Here is a 26,649-nt window from a genome sequence, read left to right on the forward strand (position 1 = left end):
ACAGCGTGGACGTGAACCGTATGTGAAGTTGACGGACTTTGAGCGAGGGCGTATAGTGGGCATGCGGGAGGCCGGGTTGACGTACCGCCGAATTGCTCAACACGTGGGGCGTGAGGTCTCCACAGTACATCGATGTTGTCGCCAGTGGTCGGCGGAAGGTGCACGTGCCCGTCGACCTGGGACCGGACCGCAGCGACGCACGGATGCACGCCAAGACCGTAGGATCCTACGCAGTGCCGTAGGGGACCGCACCGCCACTTCCCAGCAAATTAGGGACACTGTTGCTCCTGGGGTATCGGCAAGGACCATTCGCAACCGTCTCCATGAAGCTGGGCTACGGTCCCGCACACCGTTAGGCCGTCTTCCGCTCACGCCCCAACATCGTGCAGCCCGCCTCCAGTGGTGTCGGCGACAGGCGTGAATGGAGGGACGAATGGAGACGTGTCGTCTTCAGCGATGTGAGTCGCTTCTGCCTTGGTGCCAATGATGGTCGTATGCGTGTTTGGCGCCGTGCAGGTGAGCGCCACAATCAGGACTGCATACGACCGAGGCACACAGGGCCAACACCCGGCATCATGGTGTGGGGAGCGATCTCCTACACTGGCCGTACACCACTGGTGATCGTCGAGGGGACACTGAATAGTGCACGGTACATCCAAACCGTCATCGAACCCATCGTTCTACCATTCCTAGACCGGCAAGGGAACTTGCTGTTCCAACAGGACAATGCACGTCCGCATGTATCCCGTGCCACCCAATGTGCTCTAGAAGGTGTAAGTCAACTACCCTGACCAGCAAGATCTCCGGATCTGTCCCCCATTGAGCATGTTTGGGACTGGATGAAGCGTCGTCTCACGCGGTCTGCACGTCCAGCACGAACGCTGGTCCAACTGAGGCGCCAGGTGGAAATGGCATGGCAAGCCGTTCCACAGGACTACATCCAGCATCTCTACGATCGTCTCCATGGGAGAATAGCAGCCTGCATTGCTGCGAAAGGTGGATATACACTGTACTAGTGCCGACATTGTGCATGCTCTGTTGCCTGTGTCTATGTGCCTGTGGTTCTGTCAGTGTGATCATGTGATGTATCTGACCCCAGGAATGTGTCAATAAAGTTTCCCCTTCCTGGGACAATGAATTCACGGTGTTCTTATTTCAATTTTCAGGAGTGTAGATTTATAGATTTTGAATGTACAGTATGTTGATTTTAGCATAAAATGGATTTACTGTATAGTAACAATTTTTATCGGACACATCGTTTAATACGAAAAAATAGGTCCGTCAGTGTTAGGTATGAAACGTTTTTCACTGCATCTTGATGCAGAAAAGTATTTTATAGCGGCAGTAGATGACTTGTTGCCACTGTGCTGAACCACGCAGTGAGAGCAGTTCCTCAAGCCTCGCGTGAATTGCCGGTCATTACACGCACGCATACTGCAACGAGTGCAAATGTGGTTCACGTCATATCGTTCTGTTTTATTGGCCACAGTTTTGTTACCACCACAGCGCGTAAATCAGAGTTGGTATTACCGGTTGTTAAAGTCTGACGTCCGTTATACGTCAGTGAGTAAAGTTCAGGCGCTAAACTGGTCGGCATCGTAAATTATACGGCAGCCAGAGCGTTAATAAACAATACTGTTTAGCAATTCGTTCCGTTTCATTAACTCGTCTCGAAACCCGTAATTATTGTGAGGGCTGCCTCAATTACTGTTTCTTTTACACGTTGTAAAATATCACTTCCCAAGATTTTGACGTGGTGCGGCACCTCGCCCACTTCATTGGAATTTACTAGTTGTCAGCAACCAGCAGTGCACAAGCGATACCTGAGCTTCAGTGTCACGACTGACACGCAATATAATTGAATATTTATCAGTGTGAACATTTTACAAACACCGAAACATTGTCGTAGGTGAAATATCAACCACGGTAAATGTTCGATGACCGAACGCACCATTTCCGACTAATGAAGCTGTTATACTTTTCTTCAGCACGCCCAGTTTTCTACGTAGGCGCTATGTGGAAACACTATAGTTCTTAAGCATCGCATTTGTAAAAAGAGTCAAATCTGGTTGGTTGTTCGTTTACCGTAATTTCGAATATGTAAAACTCCTCCCGAACAGACCATGAAGGCCCAACGGTACCGACCGGTCGCCGTGTCATCCTCAGCTCATAGCCATCACTGGATGCGGATGTGAAGGGGTTAAGTGGTCAGCACACAGCTCTCCCAGCTGTATGTCAGTTTCCGAGACCGGAGCCGCTACTTCTCAATCAAGTAGCTCCTCAGTTTGCCTCACAAGGGCTGAGTGCACCCCACTTGCCAACAGCGCTCGGCAGACCGCATGGTCACCCATCCAAGTGCTAGCCCAACCCGACGGCGCTTAACTTCGGTGATCTGACGGGAACCGGTGTTACCACTGTGGCAAGGCCGTTGGCAATTTCGAATACATAATGAATGTTTCAAACACTACATTCCCATCCAAAACGATATTTATATACTGAAAAGTGCAGCATACTTGTCAACTTCAGTCTAAACATCCGAAGGTAAACAAATTTACGTCAAAAGAACAACCGTGATCGCTGTCTGAATAACAGTTTTATTTAGCAATCTGTGATGGCTATTATTTTCTAGCTACGGTCGCAGGTTCGAATCCTGCCTCGGGCATGGATGTGTGTGATGTCCTTAGGTTAGTTAGGTTTAAGTAGTTCTAAGTTCTAGGGGACTGATGACCACAGATGTTAAGTCCCATAGTGCACAGAGCCATTTTATTATTTTCTATATGTAGTAAGTTTCGGATACACACGGAACACAAGCTCGGATCGAGGAAGAATGGAGGAAGATGAGCAGGAGTGTCTTTAGCAAAGGAAACGTCAAAGCATTTGCCCAAAGCGAATTAGGGATCTAAATTTGGATGGTCGGAGGCGAATTTAACTGCCGTCCCTCCGGAAGCGAGAGTGTCTCTTAATCAAAAAATGTTCAAATGTGTGAAATCTTATGGCACTTAACTGCTAAGGTCATCAGTTACTAAGCTTACACACTACTTAACCTAAATTATCCTAAGGACAAACACACACACCCAGCCCGAGGGGGGACTCGAACCTCCGACGGGACTAGCCGCACAGTCCATGACTGCACTGCCTTACACCGCTCGGCGTCTCTTAATCAATGCGCCATCTAGTGTGATGACTACAAAGACTTCACACCTCGACGTTCTTCTTTGCTAGATCAAATAGTTTCTTTTCTTGTACTATGAAATGGAACTGTGTGTACGAGCATGTGTGTGTGTGTGTTTATTTATTTTTGAACCGTTTCAGTTTCAAAGCTGGAGATGAAAGGTTCAACAGCTCGCTTCGGTAAGCGGAAGAGACAACATCTGCGCCCTACGGTATTAGACACTTCCTACGCGCCTATGCGGCAAGTTGTCGCGCAGTGCACGCAGTGATAGCTGGTTATGATATTTATCCTACCTCCACAGGCTCTCTCGAATCGTTTAAACGTTTCCTCCGCTGTAATCACTACGATGGACGGTGGCGATTGCATCCCCCTGCTCCAATAACTTCACAAAACTAGCCGCACAGTGCTGCAATGGATACTGAAGAACTCCGAGCACCTATCAGTCAAGTGATTATGCGAAGCAATCATCGCGTCCCACAACACAGACACATACCAACGTGTTCCACCTGCCGATGCAACTATAGCAAGAGATCTGCAACCCTCGCAGGACGGGCCGGACTGCACAGATGAGGAAGGGCGAGACGACCCACGTGACAAAATTGAAAAAATGCTACGTGACGACGCCAGCCAAGAAGATACCGTCATCCACCAACACGTAGGTTGCGTTGTTAACTTATACGCGACTACCGAAAATGTCCCTTTCATCTTTTTTGTAGAAAGAAGAGACCGAAACATAACCAGGCTCCACACTGTGGCATTATGTAAACTCATTAGGCGACATTACGAGACATTACTCAAGCAAATAATCAATATCAAGGTGGCAGGGAGAAGCGGTGTGTAAACTGAGACTGTGTCAAGATTAAATGCCAGTGCTATATTCAACACTCAACACACTTCCTTAGACAAAGCAAATGTGGAGTCCAAAGTTTATCACTGCTAAACAAAGCATCATCGCTTACGGAAGACGAATTACACTAATGGCCATTAAAATTGCTACACCACTAAGGTGACATGCTACAGACGCGAAATTTAACCGACAGGAAGAAGAAGTCGTGATATGCAAATGATTAGCTTTTCAGAGCATTCACACAAGATTGGCGCCGGTGGTGACACCTACAACGTGCTGACACGAGGAAAGTTTCCAACCGACTTCTCATACACAGACAGCAGTTGACCAGCGTTGCCTGGTGAAACGTTGTTGTGATGCTTCGTCTAAGGAGGATAAATGCGTACCATCACGTTTCCGACTTTGATAAAGGTCGGATTTTAGCCTGTCTCTATTGCGGTTTATCGTATCGCGACATTCCTGCTCGCGTTGGTCGAGATCCAATGACTGTCAGCAGAATATGGAATCGGTGGATTCAGGAGGGTAATACGGAACGCCGTGCTGGATCCAGCGGCCTCGTATCACTAGCAGTCGAGATGACAGTCATCTTATCTGCATGGCTGTAACGGATCGTGCATCCACGTCTCGATTCCTGAGTCAACAGATGGGGACGTTTGCAAGACAGCAACCATCTGCACGAACAGCTCGACGACGTTTGCAGCAGCGTGGACTATCAGCTCGGAGACCATGGCTGCGGTTACCCTTGACACTGCATCACAGACAGGAGCGCCTGCGATGGTGTACTCAACGACGAACCTGGGTGCACGAATGGCAAAACGCCATTTTTTTCGGATGAATCCAGGTTCTGTTTACAGCATCATGTTGGTCGCATCCGTGTTTGCCGACATCGCGGTGAACGCACATTGGAAGCGCGTATTCGTCATCGCCCTACTGCCGTATCACCCGGCGTGATGGTATGGGGTGCCATTGGTTACACGTCTCGGTCACCTCTTGTTCGCATTGAAGGCACTTTGAACAGTGAACGTTACACTTGAGATGGTGTTACGACCCATGGCTCTACCCTTCATTCGATCCCTGCGAAATCCTACATTTCAGCAGGATAATGCACGATCGCATGTTGCATGTCCTGTATGGGCCTTTCTGGATACAGAATATGTTCGACTGCTGCCCTGGCCAACACATTCTCCAGATCTGTCACCAATTGAAAACGTCTGGTCAATGGTGGCCGAGCAACTGGATAGTCACAATACGCCAGTCACTCTTCTTGATCAACTGTGGTATCGTATTGAAGCTGCATTTGCAGCTGTACCTGTACGCGCTATCCAAGCTCTGTTTGACTCAATTCCCACGCGTATCAAGGCCGTTATTACGACCAGACGTGGTTGTTCTGGGTACTGATTTCTCAGGATGTATGCACCCAAATTGCGTGAAAATATAATGACATGTCAGTTCTAGTATAATATATTTGTCCAATGAATACCCGTTTATCATCTGCATTTCTTCTTGGTGTAGCAATTTTAATGGCCAGTAATGTACTAATGGAAATTACGTGTTGGTGGATGTTATTGCTATCAGGAGAATTAATAAAGTTACAATTCTGAACAGGAAAAAGGTAATAAAGCCATATCTAGTTTGTGTTCTAACATTTGGATCTCTGCGGCTCCCAAATTTATTTTATATTCATGGAATTCGCTGTCCAATGGACAACAATTCGTCTTACAATGCTACAACTTGTAACATTTATATCAATTAGAAGTAGGTTTACGTTATGTAACTGTGTATCTGTAATTATGAAGTGTGTATTCTGTGTTGTTTAAACCCCCTTGATCTGTGGCAAGAAAATTAATGTTTTGTAATGTATATACGAAAAAAGCAAAAGGATATGTTAAAATGATAAATATTGTAATATGCGTATGTTCATAAAAAGAACATATTTACTGGAAGGTGGTTCATGCTTACGGCAATGGTATTTGTAACATGTAGAAGCAGTAGGGAAGTCCCTCCGCAACGGAAGTGGCATGGCGCCATGGTGGTTTTGGCGGTCGAACTGAGCGGCCCCTTTGTGTGAATGATACGCAGTATGTGGCTAGCCGTAGCACAGTACACTTCCACGGTACTAAGAGAGGAATTGGAAGATGCTTTATAAAGGACTTGTCTCGGTTGTGGATCTGGCAATTATTTGGTATTCTCGGCATAAAGGAATGGCTCTAATATGTTGAAAATCAGACGCCAAGAAAAGATTTTATAGAGCTTTCGAACATCAAGAGCCCTGGGTACAGTTAGCCGCCATGTCGCTTGCATCCAATCTTCGCCACTGCTTCACTAACTTCATACATTCAGTAATGTATATGGGCATCGACAAGTTAACTTGTTTTTTGTTTTAATAATAATCACAAAAACATAAATTCGTGTCCGAAACCATATTTTCTATCCTGATCACGAACCTATGTAGGGTCCTCACCTAAGTGCTAGTAAAACCGAGTAACTTGATTTAAATGAATGATTCCTGCAACCAAGTGTTTAAAAGTGATTTTTTGTCTAACGTAAAAGGAGCAGTAAAAGTTGAAGTTAAAACCACAAAAGTGAAGTTGGATAGGCTTTTGCTAAAGTATCCTTAGTTTGTAGGATTCCAGCACAAGATTAGGTAAATATTATTGTCTAGAATATCTGCTTCACAGGTGATAAAAAGGCAAATAAGTAAAGCTCATTTTGAAAATTAGTGTGGTTTTGATTCCTATCATGAATGGTTACATTTTTTGAAGTTAACTAATCACAGTGTTGTATTTTATTGTCTTGCAAAGTAAATTATGAACTACTCCAGCCGCGCGGAGTGGCCGCGCGGTTTGAGGCGTCATGTCACGGACAGCGCGGCTCCTCCCGGCGGAGGTTCGAGTCCTCCCTAAGGCACGGGTGTGTGTGTTGTTCTTAGTAAAAGTTACTTTAAGTAGTGTGTAAGTCTAGGGACAGATGACCTAAGCAGTTTTGTCACTTAGGAATTCACACACATTTGAACTACTCCATGTGAAGTGAGTGATTAATTTTTTGCGTAAGTCTTTTCTACTGTAATAATCACAGAACATTTACTAGTGAAACTATACTAGTTTATGGATCCCCGTCATATTCTCTACCTGTTAGTAAAAAACTGAACTATTACTGTTGCTAAGGAAAACTGATATATGTAGAGGAGTTTAAACAGTGTATTTATGATCATGTTCATCTTTATTTGTTTTTTTTTCATGTCAGTTAAGATAAAAGCCCTTCATGTCCAAATTTAGTTCTGCATTTCATGCAGTAACATTTCAGTATTTGATTCAGTAATGCTCTTGAGTGTAGCTGTTATTACTGTGAGCTTGATGCAAATTTAGTTCCTATAATATACTGGTGTGTGCGTTATTGGTAACTGCTCCTATACACAGATGTGTACTGTGTCAGTTTTTATCCTGTTTGTTGTTCAAAGGGAGATCTGAACTAAAGTAACTTCAATAACGAACAGTCAATTTTTTCAAACATATATTTCCAAATTAATGTGCCTAATTGGGCTGGTGACCGTTGATTTTTTTCATTCATTTATGATTTTACCACTTTTATTAATTCCCAATGTTAAAGTCCGTTTGGTTTTTCTGTTAATTTCACTAAATTCAAAATTATAGTCTGATACCTTTGTCCATTAGACACACGTGCGGTCAATCTTCGAAATCCTCTCAGAGGGTAACATTAGCGTGTTTCACGGCATGTTAGTGTTGTATGTGGCTTTTCCCATGACAGGATTAAAGGTTCGGTTGTTAGGGAAGAGTGATACTCTTCACTGCTATAAACTGTTTGCGATATTGACATGGCAACAAACAGTGCAGAAGTATCACAAGTTGTGCGTACTGCACAGGGCTTCACAGAAGTCATGCCTGTGCTTCAGCAACCAACCTGTATTCATTGTGCCGCTGGTCAGAATGCTCTATCTCTAACTTGCCCATTGTATCTCAGACACATGGATATTAACAAAATTGTGTCATTCAGTAATATTACCTTCTGCGAAACCGTAGCTATGTTTGAAAACAGCCGGTCGTGGTGGCCGTGCGGTTCTAGGCACTTCAGTCCGGAACCGCGTGACTGCTACGGTCGCAGGTTCTAATCCTACCTCGAGCATGGATATGTGTGATGTCCTTAGGTTTAAGTAGTTCTAAGTTCTAGGGGACTGATGACCTCAGATGTTGAGTCCCTTAGTGCTCAGAGCCATTTGAACCATTTTTTTGTTTGAAAACAGACCTTACTCGAATGCATTTATTCCTCCCCCCCCCCAAGCATGACGAGACGGTACAGAATTGCTGCCCCTCCCGACTCATCAGCGGCTCAATGCACTTATCAGCACCGCCAGCTACGATACGCAGCAACCAACGCATGTCATTACGACATTGCCGCAGACATCAGGAACGGTGGCTCCACTGCATTCACCGCCGATACTACCGCCCCCTCCTCTAATACAGTGTGCCCAATTACCTCACAAGCAACCCGTAAGTTCTGTAAAACATAGAGGACCCCATCAAAAGATGCTCCCGCTGGATCAATTGTACCAACCAAAACCGCACCTTCCTCTTGCTTCAACGGGTCCGAACTCCTGTTCACACAATTTCACAGACTCAACCAACAGAGTGATGTCTGTAACGGCCTATATAACAACATTTTACAGTATGATTATGGCTGTGATGAGTGATATATTGAACCAGTAGGCTTCTAATGGGCTCAGACTCACTACACTGCTACAAACAGATTCGATCCGGATGTCAATCTAAGATACGTTGACCCTTACATTCCAAAATCGCCTATGAATTCATGCAAGGGAAAGCAATATAGCTCGTCAAACAAAGTCAGTCTTTGACGTTTTCTCCTGGAAACTCAAGCAGACATTTGTGCCATCATCGAAACATGATTAAAACCGAAGGAACGCGTGCGCTTCTGGTTTGCTCTGTCATTGGAGAAGACTCAAGTCATGGTTACGGCGGTGAAACGTTTTTGGAAAAACTAAATATCCACATTTCCGTTGTCAACACTGGCATTCAGCATGATCTACTGCAGATGCTGAGTATCCGCCTGCAGATAAAAAGACCTCCATCTGAATTTCATCTCAGAATACTAAAACTAAACTCCTCCCGAACAGGCCATGAAGGCCCAACGGTACTGACCGGCCAACGGGCATGTGGTCAGCACCCCGCTCTCCCGGCCGTATGTCAGTTTCCGAAACCGGAGCCGCTACTTCTCAATCAAGTAGCTCCTAAGTTTTCCTCACAACGGCTAAGTGCACCCTGCTTGCCATCAGCACTCGGCAGACCGGGTGGTCACCCACCAAAGTGCTAGCGCAGCCCGACATCGCTTAACTTGGGTAATCTGAGAGGAATTGGTGTTGACGCTGCGGCAAGGCCGTGATTTCAGCATACAACTACCCAATAAGACCTTCCAAACAATAGTTAACAAATGAAGCCTCCCTTGGCAACTCCGTTCCGCTAGCAGGTGACTTTAACCGTCACTATGCGCTGTGGGGCGGCACCGTTTTCGCAGCGGAGCTCCACGCGATCCTGAAGGCACTGGGGCAGATGAATCGTGTTCGGGGCGATCGATTTCTTCTCTGCTCCGATTCTCTTAGTGCCTTACAATCACTGCAGAACCTATACCCGACTGAGGAGATGGTCCAGCTGACACATGACCAACTGTACTTGCTCCAACGGCGGAGTAAAGAGGTATCCTTCTGCTGGGTGCCTGGTCATGTCGGAATATGAGGCAATGAACAGGCCGATCGGGCTGCCAAGGAGGCCTGCAGAGAGCAGGATGTGGTCCAGTGTCCTATCCCCTTGCACTCAGTCGTCGCTGCACTCCACAGGAAGTACATGGAGTTGTGGGAGGACGAATGGCTGGCGGTGACGACCAATAAACTGCGGTCGGTAAAGTCAACCACTCGACCGTGGCGTTCCTCCTGCCGGCTGCTCAGGCGGGATGAGGTGGGTGGCCCTCACACGTCTTCGGATCGGGCACTGTCCTCCGACGCATAGCTATTTATTACGGCGGGAGGATCCTCCGTTTTGTGATGCTTGTGGTGTGCACATCTCTGTCCGGCACATTTTAACAGACTGCATTTTATACCGTGATGCAAGGGCAGAAGCACAAGTTTATGGGGATCTGCACTGTGTTTTAGCTAACGATGAGACGTGTGTGTCTAGGGTTTTTAAGTTTTGTGATGTGTCTGGACTCTGGCCTAAGCTTTTAGGATGGAGGTTTTAGGATATTGCAGAGTGGCTGACTCCTCCCTTTTTTCCTTGCGGTCAGCCAGCCACTTCCATCTGCTCCATTGTTTTAGCTCCCTCTACCTTTTTCTTCCTGTGTTGTCCATGTTTTACTGCTGACGCCCTGCTTCATCCCACGCTTCGGTGTGGGTGAGCACATATTTTTCAATGATTGTTCCCCGTGTTTTATGTTCCGTTTTCTCTTACTGTTCTGAGTTTTTTTCTTGACACCCGTCTTACAATCTTACTGAGCGGGCGCTGAAGACCTTGCTGTCGTGCGCCCAAAAAACCCTTCTACTACTACTACTACTACTGCTGAGATGCCAACGCAGTGGGAAAAACGCTGGTGGAAGTACTCTTGTAGTACTAAAATAATGATGGCTCACCCACACGATTAATCCTATCAAATGAAGCCCCAGTGTCAGTGGACCGTGGACTTGAGCACAACATCCCCTGCACTGCCTACCGGAACATGGAAAGGGATACCGCCTTGGGTGGACGGGACCAAGCAGCGAGGTCATTGGTCCCATCGGGCTGGGGAAGGTTGGGAAAAGAAGTTAAGCGTGCCCTTTCAAGGGAACCATCCCCGCATTTGCCTGAATCGATTTGGCAAATCACGGAAAACGCATCATGACAAAATTTCTGCACTGCAGTCTGCAAAGAGACACCATTAACTAGGATATGGAATGTAATTCGGAACATAAAAACTGGTTTTACAGTGGACACGCATACTCCTTATAGCGGACCTACACTTTCAAATAGTTGAAATAATTGATATCATGTGTTCCTAATGTCACTATTGTATGGGAAATAGCATCGAATCCTAATAGCAAATTAAACCCAAAAAAACAGAATCGGTTATATCCGAATCGTTACTGCGCGCCTACTTCGAAAGAATTATGACGAATGATAAATCTGCAAAGTAATTAGTGGAATGTAAGGTAATGTAGTTACATATTTTTTAGTTTAGATTGAAACGGTTATAGGAACTGGTCGTCAGCTCACGGGGTGAGCGAACAATATTGTACAGTTGTTCATCAATTTGGTTCAAAAATGGCTCTGAGCACTATGGGACTTAACAGCGGAGGTCAACAGTCCCCTAGAACTTAGAACTACTTAAACCTAACTAACCTAAGGACATCACACACACCCGTGCCCGCGGCAGGATTCGAACCTGCGACCGTAGCGGTCGCGCGGTTCCAGACTGAAGCGCCTAGAACCGATCGGCCACTCCGGCCGGCTTCATCAATTTGGAAAAGTACATAATTAATGCAAGACAATCAGTCATGAAGGAGCTCAGTAACACTGACTCGAACTCAAATTGAAAATAACAGCAACGTGCTAATCGTGAAATCAGCAAAACAAATTGAGCTAAGCATATGCACTTGACTGCTAATTGTTTGGCATTCAGTTTGCTTAATAAATAGTGTCACGCAACCTACCATAATGCCTACAATTAATATACCTACTAATGTAATTTTTCTTAAATATTTTCTGTTAAGCAAAATATGTCTTATTATCCCTTAACTCTCATTAAATAACTACTGATTAACTTTTGCATAACACCGTTACGTATTTTCGAGATGAGAGCAGAAATTATTAATCACACAAAGAAATTAAACGTTCTGATACACAATAAGCTTTAAAAATTCACTCAAATTGTTTCTTCACAATCACTGACTATTAATACTGGATTTTTAAGTGAAGATGTTGCTGGACAACAGTCAGTTATCTTTAATTATCAGTCTCAAATATTTTTTAAGTTTCGACAACTTTTAATTTTTTAAACCAATTATTGAACTAAATTAGCTCAGTAATCTCAGTCTTTTTATCATCAACAGTGATTCTCAGTTGTAATTAATAATGACATGAAAGGATCCTACTTGGGAAATGTTCAGTTTTAAGCACTTGCAATACAGCGGTAACGTTTTGTAAAAGATTCTCGGTTTTCTTGCCGCGTCAGGTAGGGATAAAACAGCAAGCTTTCGACGATATCCCCCATCGTCATCGTCTGGAGCAACTGACTTTCTTCACTGTTGCTGTAGTGGCCTTTTTTAGCCCATGGACGGCTTCTGATCGGTCGGTTGTGATTGGTCGGCGATTACGAACTGCTGTCGCAGACGGTGTCAATGTGTGCGCTGGTAGCGCCACCGCTTCCGTTGGAACTTAAACCTTGGAAGGAATGTGTCTGCTGCTTCTCTGCATCGAGCGCTCGTTTCCATGCACCACTCAGGTAGTATCCGTTATCACGGCTAAACTTCTTCTCGCTCATTCTTATTTCAACAACCTCCTTAATAACAGAATCCCAGTACGTGGAGGCTTCCTACACCTTTTTCCCCTCCGCCAGTGTGCCCCAAGGCTCCGTCCTCTCCCCCCTTCTGTACTTTTTGTACACGGCGGACATGCCGCCGCCGTCACCCCCCATCCACCTTCTCCAGTTTGCCGATGACACCGCCTTCCTTGCCCTTGCCCCCACCCTGCAACGCTCCCAACGCCTTCTCCAATCCCATCTTGACCGCTTCACTGCTTGGTGCAACCAGTGGTTGCTTAAGGTCAGTCCCTCCAAAACCCAGGCGATCATTGTCGGCAAAACCACCCCCTCCTTCCGCCTCCTTGATTTCTATCTCACTGTCTATGGCCGTCCTATGGCCCTCACTCCCACCCTTAAGTACCTTGGCGTCACCCTCGACCGTCGCCTCTCCTGGACTCCCCATCTCCGGACAATCCAAGCCAAGGCACGTTCCCGCCTCCATCTCCTCAAGCTCCTTTCCAGCCGTACGTGGGGGTCTGTACCCCTCCACAATCCTCCACACCTATAAATCCCTCATCCGCCCTATCCTTTGTTACGCCCATCCAGCCTGGATCTCCGCCCCCCCTACCTTTTATAAATCCCTCCAAATCCTTGAACGCCATGCTCTCCGCCTTGCCTATCGCATCCGTCTCCCCTCCTCCACGCGGATCCTGTATGATCTCATCCCCTTCCCCCACCTACTCCTTTTCCTTGAAAGGATACGGATCCTGTACACCTCCCGTAAACTTGATCCTCCTCACCCGCTCGTGTCCCCGATCCCCTCCCACCCCCGCCCGCCGCCGCGCCTGTATTCCCACGTCCCACCCGGTCTCCATCTCTCCACCCTCCTTACCCTCTCCCAAGGTGGCTTCCGCCAGCTCCCCCTCCCTGATGATGTCCTCGTCCCCTCCATCTACCCCTCCTATCAACTTTGACCCTGCCCCACCCCCCACTTCCGGTGTCCTTTCCTTTCGGCACCCTCCCTCCCTTCTCTTCTCTTCCCTTCTTTTTCCTTCCCCCCCCCCCCGTCCCCTCCCTCCACCCCCCTTCCCCCGGGCTTCCCCTCCCCCTTCCTCCTTCCTCCCCTATCTCCCCTGCCCGTGGCATCTCTGCTCTCCCCTCTCGCTCTCCCACTCCCCTTTCTCCTCCTCCTCTCTTGGCAGGTCCACGGACTCGTACACGCTCAGTGGACTTTCGCGCGCCGGAAATCATCGCCATCTGTGTGTCGTGTGTGTGCCTCGATCTGTGTTTAGTGTTCTGTTACCGTCACGCATCAACTGTTCACGTGTGCCGTCGCCGTCATCCGTGTTCTGTGCGCCCTGTCACCAAGTGTTTCCCGTTTTTTCGAGTCCAGCGTGAACGGCTTCGTGTTTATTGTTTTTTAAATCTCCTTTTTTTTGCCCGCCGTTTTTACTGTAGTGTCTGTATCACCTATATGTCTTGTTATTGTTCCACTTAAGGCTGAAGAGCAGCGTACTATGCTGCTGACAGCCCGCCTGTATCAGGTGATGAAAATTACAATAAAGGAAAAAAAATACGTGGAGGCATGGGACAGAATTTTTGTTTCATCGAACAGTATTTTATGTTTCCAGAATAAGATTTTCACTCTGAAGCGGAGTGTGCGCTGATATGAAACTTCCTGGCAGATTAAAACTGTGTGCCAGACCGAGACTCGAACTCGGGACCTTTGCCTTTCTGGAAACATCCCCCAGGCTGTGGCTAAGCCATGTCTCCGCAATATCCTTTCTTTCAGGAGTGCTAGTTCTGCATGGTTCGCAGGAGAGCTTCTGTAAAGTTTGGAAGGTAGGAGACGCGATACTGGCAGAAGTAAAGCTGTGAGGACCGGGCGTGAGTCGTGCTTCGGTAGCTCAGGTGGTAGAGCACTTGCCCGCGAAAGGCAAGGGTCCCGAGTTCGAGTCTCGGTCTGGCACACAGTTTTAATCTGCCAGGAAGTTTCATATCAGCGCACACTCCGCTGCAGAGTGAAAATCTCATTCTGGAAACATCCCCCAGGCTGTGGCTAAGCCCTGTCTCCGCAGCATCCTTTCTTTCAGGAGTGCTAGGTCTGCAAGGTTCGCAGGAAAGCTTCTGTAAAGTTTGGAAGGTAGGAGACGAGATACTGGCAGAAGTAAAGCTGTGATGACCGGGCGTGAGTCGTGCTTCGGTAGCTCAGATGGTAGAGCACTTGCCCGCAAAAGGCAAAGGTCCCGAGTTCGAGTCTCGGTCGGGCACACAGTTTTAATCTGCCAGGAAGTTTCAGTATTTTATGTTTGTTCGTGAGGCTGTGCTCCGCAATTGGCGATTTCTCCAGTTCTCAATTTTTAATATGGCGTTGGTGTTCTGCACAGCGGTCGGAAACGGTACGAATGGTCTGACTTATATAATTGCATCCACACTCGCAGGTGATATTATAAATTCCAGGGACCCTGAGGCCGCGACTGTCCTTAACAGGTCGCATCATCTCCTTAATTTTCTTAGGAGGACGAAAAATCGGTCTTATACCCCGTCTACACAGGACTTTTCCTATTTTGATGGATATAGCGCCACAAAATTTCCTCTGGATCACGGGGTCCCGGATTCGATTACCGGACGGTTTGGGGATTATATCTCCCGGAGGACTGGGTGTTTGTATTGTCCTCATCATTTCATCATCATCCTCATCATTAGTGTCGGTGGCTAGACTGGAGTGTGAAAAAAATTGGACTGTGTAAAAATTCGGGCATTGTACGGGCGCTGATGACCTCGCAGTTGAGCGCCCCACAAATCAAACTTCATCTTCATACAGTCCTGAAAATACATGATTGTGAACATTTTAATAGCTATGAAAATAACTGTAAGATTTTTAAAAAAGTTAGACGCATGCAATACATAATAGTAAGGAGACGAATTATTCGCGCAAGTAGTGTAATAGTAAAGAGGTGAACTATTCATGCGTTGTTTTTTTTTTTTTTTTAATGTCGGCCGGAGTGGCCGAGCGGTTCTAGGCGCTACAGTCTGGAACCGAGCTACCGCTACGGTCGCAGGTTCGAATCCTGCCTCGGGCATGGATGTGTGTGATGTCCTTAGGTCAGTTAGATTTAATTAGTTCTAAGTTCTAGGCGACTGATGACCTCAGAAGTCAAGTCACATAGTGCTCAGAGCCATTTGAACCATTTTTTTTAATATTTTCATAGCTATCAGAAATTCACAATCACAAATTTTCAGGATCATCTATTCTGGACGAGGAGAAATTATTTCGTACTGTCTGGGCCGATTTAAAAACTTGGTGTTACTGCTTCTCTACTGAGAACTTCTCATTTTATACAAGGGAGTGCGACCCCTCGTAACGCCCAATTGTCAATTCCGTATTTAATATTGGTCTTCGGATAGTTTTGAGCAGATAGTGTGATATGGATGGGAGCACTTCACCGTCAGTCTACATCCAACAGTGAGTTTCAACATAAATCTGATGATTCACAATTAAATCCATCAATGTACTGAGTTTTTGTTTGAAAAAGGGTGCAGTAAAATAGTATCGATGAGATGGAGCTTCACCAGGCAGTAGACATTCTTTTATCTCGTCCCATGCTGGACTGCCTGTAAATGTGACGAATAAGTCTGGGCGTCCATATGAATGCACGTATTTGCTGGTATCTTGCGTATAATCATGCATTTGTCGCGCACTGTTAGTGAACCCCGATGGAAGTATCACCGTTTTTCGAAAGCCACTGATGTTTCCATCGTTTACAATCGCATCTTGTAAATTAACATACTCCTCTGAACGCAATGATTTTTTATGTAATCGGATTGAAAGGGGGCGTTCACATTCAGTTTTCGCATAACCACCAGCTGTTGCTGAAACAGTTGACGGCATTGCAGAATATGATTTCTTCCGTTTTGACATATCATTTTGCCGTATGAATAGTATTTTATAGTTGATACTTTTTTACTAAGTTCGTTACCTGTAATGAGGAATAACAGGAAAGCAAGGATTAGGAAAATGAAAAATCAGATGTGTCAAATGACGAAGGGTTAGCTTTCTTTTGTGTTATATGATGAAATGCGTAATGCACTTACTTCTAGTTGGATTAGTTTGCATAATATTGAAGTGATATCGCTCCTCCTCTCCCAAGAATTTATGGGATGCTGCGATGCATCACAACACCGATGTGTTTCAGTGACACGTACAGTTGTATTACGTCACTGTAGAATTATATCACGCATATCACGTTCTTATCAAATTTACACCAATCGTAACTTCATTGACGGTAGGTGCGTTGCAGCATCTGGCATGCTGTATAGTTGGTGTTTAGTCGGCCCTTATGTGGATTACATGGTTACCTGCTGCCATAGGTCAAATTTAAAGTTTGGGATTACGAAACTGTCCGATTCCACCCGTCTGCTTTGACCCATGACGTCATCAATATGGCGGAAATGGATATTCTAAGCGTCACCAGTACGGCGTCTATGATTTCACTACATGCACACCGCAAAAAACACTAAAATACGTATAAATAAGACAATAACACCTCGCTCCAAAAACAAAATCAAACTAACGGGACAACCGCGGGCAATTGGGGGTTTTAGTGAGGGGGCAAGTTAAATATAACAGTAAAAAAACACACCACGATCTCAAAACACGTAAAATAACGAACAAAAACATAGTTACAAAATCTGCAGGGATCGGACACTTCCTTGACCTATATAAGTTAACCGCAGCTGACGATACCAAACACCAACGCCTATAGCAAAAACTACGGAAACTGAAACCAGAGATTTCCCTTGACCACAGCTGACGATACCAAAACACCAATACCTACATATAAAACTGTACGAAAATTGTAATCGGTTATTTCCTTTTACCTATATAGGTCAGCCATAACTACTGATACGAAAAAACCAACACCTACAACTACGAAGGTCAGAACCAAAACCACACCTCAAAAATTCAAAAGTCAAACAGCCCTACGTAAATGAAAACACAGTCGATACACAATAAATTCACGATACATTACAACTCGAGAAAAATAGACCGAAAAAAAGAAAACAATTACTTACAACCAACAAATTTCGGCGCCTCAAAGTAGGTCCGCCATCCCATACACGAACGAACACATACACACACACTCGCGCACACACACACACACACACACACACACACACACACACACACACTCACTCACTCACACAGAGGGCGCCATCAAACACAACAAGACGACATCTGCAAACACAACCAGCTCATAAACTCCTCGCCGTAATGACGTCACACACCACAACACCCTTACGTCATGGGTCAAAGCAGACGTTGGAATCGGACGCTTACGTTGACCCGAAGTTTGTGCGATTTTACTAGGGCGTTGTGTAGGTGAAAAAAGTTTGCAAATTAGATAATACACGAGTGCTATTCGAAAAGTATCTGACTTTTGTCTATAAAATCAGTCATTATTCAGATACAATTGTTTGGCACTAGTCACCTTCAAAATAATCCCCTTCAGCTTCTACACAATTCTTCCAATGTTGCTGCCACTGGTGGAAGCATCGCTTGAAAGCCTCCTTCGGTTGAACGCAGCAGCACCGTCGAATTCTGCATAATGTCTTCCCTGTTCTGAAATACTGTCCCTCTCAGAGTCTTTCCAGTTTATGGAAAAGCCAGAAGTCCCTGGGTACTATGTCAAGGCAACAGGGAGGCTGACAAACCACAACAGTGCGTTCTCGTGGTGAAGGTGCCAACTACATGCTGTACACAAGTCAGGCCGTTTGCGTCGCACTGCTTCACGAAGGCGACGCAGAACATCTTGGTAGTACTCCTTACTGATACGTTTTGGGGAGCCCTCGTGATGGACCACGCCATTGGAGTCAAAAAAGACGATTAGCATGACTTCCACATGACTGCGGACCTGGCCCGCTGTTTTGCATCGCGGGGATAGTGTATGCTTCCATTACGATGACTGCAGCTTTGGTTATGGGTCGTACCCCCAAGCACAGGACACATCACCAATGATTACTTCCACGGTATCCGTCATGTCTTGTGTGATCTCCGAACGAAGTTGCTACTGCTCAGTTGTTAGCAACTTCGCCAAAAATTTTCCTGTGTTTAGCCTGAGGTCCAAATGTTCCACTAGAATGGAATGAATGGATCTAACACTAATTTTAACCTCGTCTGCAAGTTCTCTGATTGTGATTCGTCTACCCTGCATCACCAGGGTCCTCACGTGGTCCATAACAACCTCATTTGCGGATGTCGATGGCTTACCTGAAAGTGCTTCACTCTGCACACTGAGCAGCCACTTTGAAGCGGTTGTAACAACCCGTTATCTGTGTGGTACCACCCATTGCTTTGTCCCCAAATACTTATTGAATCTGTGGACTGTTTCAAGTTGAGAATCGCCAAGCTTAAAACAATTTGATGCAGTAACGTTATTCCACCCTTTCTCTCATTTTGCCTGCAACACTAAATTCCACGACTACAACTTAAACACCTGTTCACTTCTCAACGGTTAGCTAGTGACTAGTTGTTTCTGCAGTCGTGGAGAAACGGGGAAAAAAACAGGAATCCGCACAATTTATGCTTACAAACATAGAGAGCGTGCGCTCCCCGATACCATCGTTAGTTGCAATGCTGTTTGAGTAGCCTTCGTATGAAGTTTGGTGCCTGTCCCGAATCACATCGATTCGCTGATCAATTTGCACATCATCGTTGCACACAATTTAGATTTTTGGAAATTTATGTACAGCGCCGGGGACTGGAGGAAGTGATCCTACACGATACTTGCCCCTGAATTTAAAAAATTGCCATATTCTAATCTTTGAAAAGCCGAAGGGTGATTTGCGAATGTGTCGTAGAAAGAGCCTGGAATCGTCTGATTTGCTTGAAAGCGGTGGCAACAGAAGATAAGGTAGTATACGCAAAGTCGGAAGTTCAACTTTGCCATTCGTTCAGCATATTCCTAGTGTTTCACTGGAAATCTTCCGTGCACCACAGTGCGCGCTCACTTTATCCATTTACCGATTTGGATGTAGACTGTAGTTGTAATTGACAATATATTGGAATGCTAAAGGAGTTAGGTCTACATCGAGTAGTACGGATACGTTGTGCGTCCACTCCAACTGTTCCTAGCCGTGTCGATTTCAATGCAAATGACCAAGTAGCTCGTACGATCAGCTACATTTCTTTCTGTGCGTCGCCCTTCCGATTCCAAAGCATGCGATAGGGCAGCTCGTAAAAGACCAGATAAATTTCTTGCTGTGCGTTGGTACGCCGATTCTGATGAACGTAACTGAGCAACCCGTAAATGATCTGATTCGTTGCTTGCTTGCCGACCTTCGCTTCCTTATGAAGGATGTAAACGCTTTCCATTTCGTGCCTGAATAGTGGATACATCAAGTGATGGGCGTATTGGAAGGATGATTATTTTCACAGAGCAAACGACAACAATTGTATAAAGCTTCATCTCAGTCGAATAAAATAATTATTTCGCTTGAGTATGAAATTTACCGTATTTAACTTCTGTTAAACAAACTTTTACACAGGACTACCAATCTGTGAAAGCATACGGAAATCGCATCATATGGAAGATGCTAATGCAATAATGTGGAACCGATTTTGAGAATTGGAGCAGTCAAAGGAAAACCGATTCACTGTTGCTAGAAAAGCTATATAGCTAAAAACCTTCTCCATACAGTGCTGATATTTTTCAAAAAAAAAGAAAAAACTGATCGTAAATCATGCCATTACTGTTGAGATGTGTTCAAATGCGTGTAAAATCTTATGGGACTTAACTGCTAAGGTCATCAGTCTCTAAGCTTACACACTACTTAAGCTAAATTATCCTAAGGACAAACACACACATCCATGCCCGAGGGAGGACTCGAACCTCCGCCGGGACCAGCCACACAGTCCATGACCGCAGTGCCCTAAGACCGCTCGGCTAATCCCGCGCGGCACTTTGAGATCATACGTTCCGAACGAACATTCATTTCTATGTAGATAAGGATTAATACGCTGTGAGTACATGAAGGTTCACATCCCAATATGATCACACATTTTAGTTTGCGCTGTTGCTCAATGAGTAGGGCCCCACCACACACTATACAATAAGAGATGACAATGATGATATGGTGAGATGTAGGACACGTCGGGCTGCAGATGTGTAGCGATCAGACACCCATCAAACGTGCTGCACTAGAGAGTGTATCGCAAGACTAAAAAAACTCAAAGAAGATTCCAATCCATTTTAATAAGTCTAGCCACTATGTGATTGATAATATTGTGCTTTCTCCATGGTACTGTGCAGTTACAATTAAAGTGCAGCTACTCATAGGGGTCCGGTGCAACCTGCTATTACTGTATGGCAGCGAAATGCATTATTGCGGAATCAATTTACACTGGAAAAATTTAGTTCTAGTTTTGGCCACTAGGTGCAGATCTGGAGCTGCACAGCAACCGGTCGACGTATCATGTTAAATAAATTGCCTAAGCGGCGGTTGCAAATAAAATCAATATTATGTCTTTCTCGCATGTTTTACCTCTTCTGACCACGTCCCGTTCCTAATCCATCACATATCGAAACGTTTCTATACGTCTTTCTTGCATTCACTGTGCCAGAGCTTCATATGGTGACGAAATGTGGGACCAATTGTTTTCCAGTGCAAACTGGTCCCGCACTAATGCATTAGAATATGGCTCAAATGGTTCAAATGGCTCTGAGCACTATGGGACTTAACAGCTGAGGTGATCAGTCCCCTTGAACTTAGAACTACTTAAACCGAACCAACCTAAGGACATCACACACATCCATGCCCGAGGCAGGATTCGAACCTGCGACCGTAGCAGTCGCGCGGTTCCGGACTGCGCGCCTAGAACCGCTAGACCACCGCGGCCGGCCTCATTAGAATATCTACCAAGTTTCGCCGTCATACAGTAATTACAACCCACACTGGATTTCTGTAAGTAGGTGCACTTCAGTTAAAACCTCCCGGTATAGCTCGAGTTAGAACCATGTGAATAACAGAGATTAGATCGTCTGCCGAGGTATACAGTTTTCCCCTCGCTCAATATACGAACATAATGAAGTTCAAATCGATAATGCTGATGCGGATCACAGAGGCTTGTGAGTGTATATATGATGTAGGCAGACGCAGAGTCGTATTGCATAGTTGGCTGTGACACCCCGAAGGTTAGGTTCAGCTGCCTATCTTCCTTCCACCGCGCGCAGTGGTGCCCTTTCCTCACACAGTATAACTGTCTCTAACGTGCATTTCTTGAGAGTAGGTGTCTGCAATGGATATGTGTTTAGTGTGGTACCACTTCTGCATTATACATTCCTGGAAATGGAAAAAAGAACACATTGACACCGGTGTGTCAGACCCACCATACTTGCTCCGGACACTGCGAGAGGGCTGTACGAGCAATGATCACAAGCACGGCACAGCGGACACACCAGGAACCGCAGTGTTGGCCGTCGAATGGCGCTAGCTGCGCAGCATTTGTGCACCGCCGCCGTTAGTGTCAGCCAGTTTGCCGTGGCATACGGAGCTCCATCGCAGTCTTTAACGCTGGTAGCATGCCGCGACTGCGTGGACGTGAACCGTATGTGCAGTTGACGGACTTTGAGCGAGGGCGTATAGTGGGCATGCGGGAGGCCGGGTGGACGTACCGCCGAATTGCTCAACACGTGGGGCGTGAGGTCTCCACAGTACATCGATGTTGTCGCCAGTGGTCGGCGGAAGGTGCCCGTCGACCTGGGACCGGACCGCAGCGACGCACGGATGCACGCCAAGACCGTAGGATCCTACGCAGTACCGTAGGGGACCGCACCGCCACTTCCCAGCAAATTAGGGACACTGTTGCTCCTGGGGTATCGGCGAGGACCATTCGCAACCGTCTCCATGAAGCTGGGCTACGGTCCCGCACACCGTTAGGCCGTCTTCCGCTCACGCCCCAACATCGTGCAGCCCGCCTCCAGTGGTGTCGCGACAGGCGTGAATGGAGGGACGAATGGAGACGTGTCGTCTTCAGCGATGAGAGTCGCTTCTGCCTTGGTGCCAATGATGGTCGTATGCGTGTTTGGCGCCGTGCAGGTGAGCGCCACAATCAGGACTGCATACGACCGAGGCACACAGGGCCAACACCCGGCATCATGGTGTGGGGAGCGATCTCCTACACTGGCCGTACACCACTGGTGATCGTCGAGGGGACACTGAATAGTGCACGGTACATCCAAACCGTCATCGAACCCATCGTTCTACCATTCCTACACCGGCAAGGGAACTTGCTGTTCCAACAGGACAATGCACGTCCGCATGTATCCCGTGCCACCCAACGTGCTCTAGAAGGTGTAAGTCAACTACCCTGGCCAGCAAGATCTCCGGATCTGTCCCCCATTGAGCATGTTTGGGACTGGATGAAGCGTCGCCTCACGCGGTCTGCACGTCCAGCACTAACGCTGGTCCAACTGAGGCGCCAGGTGGAAATGGCATGGCAAGCCGTTCCACACGACTACATCCAGCATCTCTACGATCGTCTCCATGGGAGAATAGCAGCCTGCATTGCTGCGAAAGGTGGATATACACTGTATTAGTGCCGACATTGTGCATGCTCTGTTGCCTGTGTCTATGTGCCTGTGGTTCTGTCAGTGTGATCATGTGATGTATCTGACCCCAGGAATGTGTCAATAAAGTTTCCCCTTCCTGGGACAATGAATTCACGGTGTTCTTATTTCAATTTCCAGGAGTGTATCATGAAGGAAAAAGGAAGATGGTAAACCTGGTGCTGACACATAACCTGTTCCTCTCGGTTAGCACCAAGGGCGCCGACAAGCTTAACATTCCCATCTTACGGACGGATCATGCCATGTGTTCTCACTCCATAAGACACTGCTGAGAGATTTGGAATTTAATCCAGGGCATTGACGCAAAATACAGTGATCAGAAACAGTTGTTCGTGCTGGTCAAATACTGATGCTAAAACGTTCTACAAACACATTTCCAGCATGCGTAGATGTTGGTTTTCCGGTAGAATAGCACATAGCACTGTTCATACACCGATGACACAAAACATCATTTCCACTTGCTTGTAACCATTTTGGTCCACCTCTGGAACCCAATACACCAGCCATTCTGCGTGCCATTGATTCGGAAGTCCTTGGTATATTTCTAGAGGTATGTCGCACCAGAGGTATACGCACAGGTCACAAAATGCCTCCGGCGCGGTGGCCGAGCGGTTCTAGACGCTTCAGTCCGAAACCGCGCGACTGCTATCGCCGCAGGTTGGAATCCTGCCTCGGGCATGGATGTGTGTGATGTCCTTAGGTTAGTTACGTTTAAGTAGTTCTAAGTTCTAAGGGACTGATGACCTCAGATTTTAAGTCCCATAGTGCTCAGAGCCATTTGAACAAAATGCCCGCAAAATACGGGCCGGTGGTTTGGAGCCGCAGTCCGATAGCTTTATGGAAGTCCAGGTGAGTCGTATTTGGCGGCCAAGACATCAACGCGAGCTCACTACCGTGCTCTTAAAACCACTGTAACACGATTCTGGACTGTGAAACAGACAGTGATCCTGATGGAAGATGCCCTAGCCATATGGGAGGCCACTAAGCATGAAGGGATGCAGATTGTCCTCAGTAATGTTCACGTAGTCCTCAGGTGTCATGGTACCTTCGATTACTTTCACAGGTTCTATGAAAGCCCAGCTGAATGTCTCCCTTAGCATAGCATTACCTCAACCGAGCTACGTCCGTGGCGCGGTGTTTCCATTCCCGTGGATGATGGCATGTCTGCACACGACCATCGACGTAGTGTAACAAGAAATGCAATTTGTTCGACTAGACGACACGCTTCCAGTGATCTCTGACGATGTTGTTGGATGAGCGGTGGAAGTTGTAGCGCCGACTGGTGAAGAGCAACGTGTTCAACAATGTGCGCTGAGTCGTGTGCTCCGAAACATTTTTGGTTGCACCAGTACTGTCAGTTGTGCCACAGATCGTCACCTATCCACGGCAGGCGAAGCTCTGACTTCCACGTTCCGTAATGAGGCAAGGACTTCCAACAACTTGTCTACTACTCGTGGTTTCACCGTCATTCAACAACTTTCCGTAGATGCTCGCGACAAAAGCACGCAGACAGCAGACCAGTTCCGCCGTTCCCGAGATGTGCCTTCCCAGTGGCTGGGCCATAACAATCTGGCGTTTGTCGAAGTCGCTTACATGAGTGAATTTCCAAATTTGCAGCCCGTACCGCCACTAGAGTAATTTCCCATTCATCTCTGTTCTGCACGTGTCCTTTCCTTAGCACGTCACGTGACTAGATACATACTTCGTAGATGAAACAATATCGTGCATATAGAAATAATTTCTTGCACGCCGCATTCGAATGTAATAGGGCGGTTTCTGTTCGTGTTATAGGCTAATAAGTTGCCGGGTAGTATCAGTCACGGTCTCAGAGTTTTTGTAGGTGATGCGCTTACCTATGAGGCTATTTGTAATGGTAATAGTTAACGACAGGATGAATATCAGTCCAACATATGACGTAATTTCTCAAACACACAAAATCACCTAAAACACAGAATTTGTGACTTTCATTGGTAACTAACTTCCTGACATACTAATATGTTTTATGTAAAACTCAGTGAAGAACTTCAATTAAATAATTTATAATTAAATAAGCAGCTACATAGGAGTTCGACCAAAAGGCTAAAATTTAGGCGTATTGGATGACATTATTTTCATTTGTTACATTGTGCACTATGTGAATCAGGGGATTAATGAAGCCGGTATGTGAAATATGAATCATTGAAATAGTTAATAACTAATGTGAATGAGCGTGGGAATCATAGTGTAAGTTTTGGTGTTAGTCATATACATGGGGGATGGTGCTAACTATAAAAGAAACCAGCTTTGGTTCTTTAGTAATGTAACTTTTATTTCAGTCGTTCAGGCGAGTAAAGACGGAAATTATTTAAACCTTAATCGTTTTATAGAATGCCTTAGTTCGGATTTCTGTGTAAATAGATTCAGGAATTGGGAATGACTAGAAGAGGGAGATAACAGGTAGAATGAGCTGAAATAGGTAGCTAGTTTCAGTCTATCAAAAAACAGATCTTCTGCTCGCATTAGGAACACGAGATGATTTTTTGCATTTGTCTTTGGAAGTCTGTGGCCAGCCCTTATAATACGAGATCATTTAGCCAGAGACTTTAATCAGTTGGTAAATATATTTGTTTTATGAAGAACTGAATTTATCCCTGGAAGTTTGTGATCAGCCGTGAATGACTTGTATGGAAATTTCCCATTTTTTAGTGAGAATTGAGACTTGTTTTCGAAGAGTACAAACTCAGGATACTCATCTTTCCAGTCATAACCATGAAAATTCAGATCTGCGTACATTCAAAACCATTAAACACTGAGTTTTTTTAACGAACTGCGCATTAACTGATAAATTGTGCAGCTCAATTTTCACGCTGCCTACAAGATAGGGAGGGAGATAGAGAGATAGAGAGAGCCGAAATTGTGAAAAAAATCAGTACAAACTGTATTTACTTTCATACTTTCCTTCCTTGAACTGTGTACTACAACGGACTTGGCCACTCCACGGAACCTGTTCACACTTGGAGTGCTGCTAGCTTATTTTTACGTGATTTTCTCATCTGAAGAGCATTATACACCGAAGCGCCAAAGAACCTAGTACAGGTATGCGTATTGAAATAAAGAGATATGCAAACAGACAGAATACGGCGCTGCGGTCGGCAAAGCCTATATAAGATAACAAGTGTCTGGTGCAGTTGCTAGATCGGTTACTGCTGCTACAATGGCAGGTTGTCAAGATTTAAGTGAGTTTGAACGTCGTGTTATAGTCAGTGAACGAGCGATGGGACACAGCATCTCCGAGGTATCGACGAAGTGGGCATTTTCCCTTACCACCAGTTCATGAGTGTACCGTGAATATCAGAAATCCGGTAAAACTTCAAATCTCCGACATCGCTGCGGCCGGAGAAAGATCCTGCAAGAACCGGACCAACGACAAATGAAGAGAATCGTTCAGTGTGACAGAAGTGCAACTCTTTCTCAGATTGCTGCAGATTTTAACGCTGGGCCATCAA

At 45.9% G+C, this 26,649-nt stretch overlaps 1 protein-coding gene and 1 pseudogene across 1 annotated transcript in view; one reads left to right on the top strand and one right to left on the bottom strand.

Annotated features, from left to right (window-relative positions):
• LOC126177049 (cuticle protein 16.5-like) overlaps window positions 1-26,649 on the top strand; it is a 334,451-nt gene that overhangs the window by 180,252 nt on the left and 127,550 nt on the right. The gene's annotated exons all lie outside the window — the stretch shown is intronic.
• On the bottom strand, window positions 2,316-2,433 carry LOC126177399 (5S ribosomal RNA; annotated as a pseudogene).

This window comes from Schistocerca cancellata, chromosome 3, assembly GCF_023864275.1.
Source record: "Schistocerca cancellata isolate TAMUIC-IGC-003103 chromosome 3, iqSchCanc2.1, whole genome shotgun sequence".
NCBI classification, from domain to species: domain Eukaryota; kingdom Metazoa; phylum Arthropoda; class Insecta; order Orthoptera; family Acrididae; genus Schistocerca; species Schistocerca cancellata.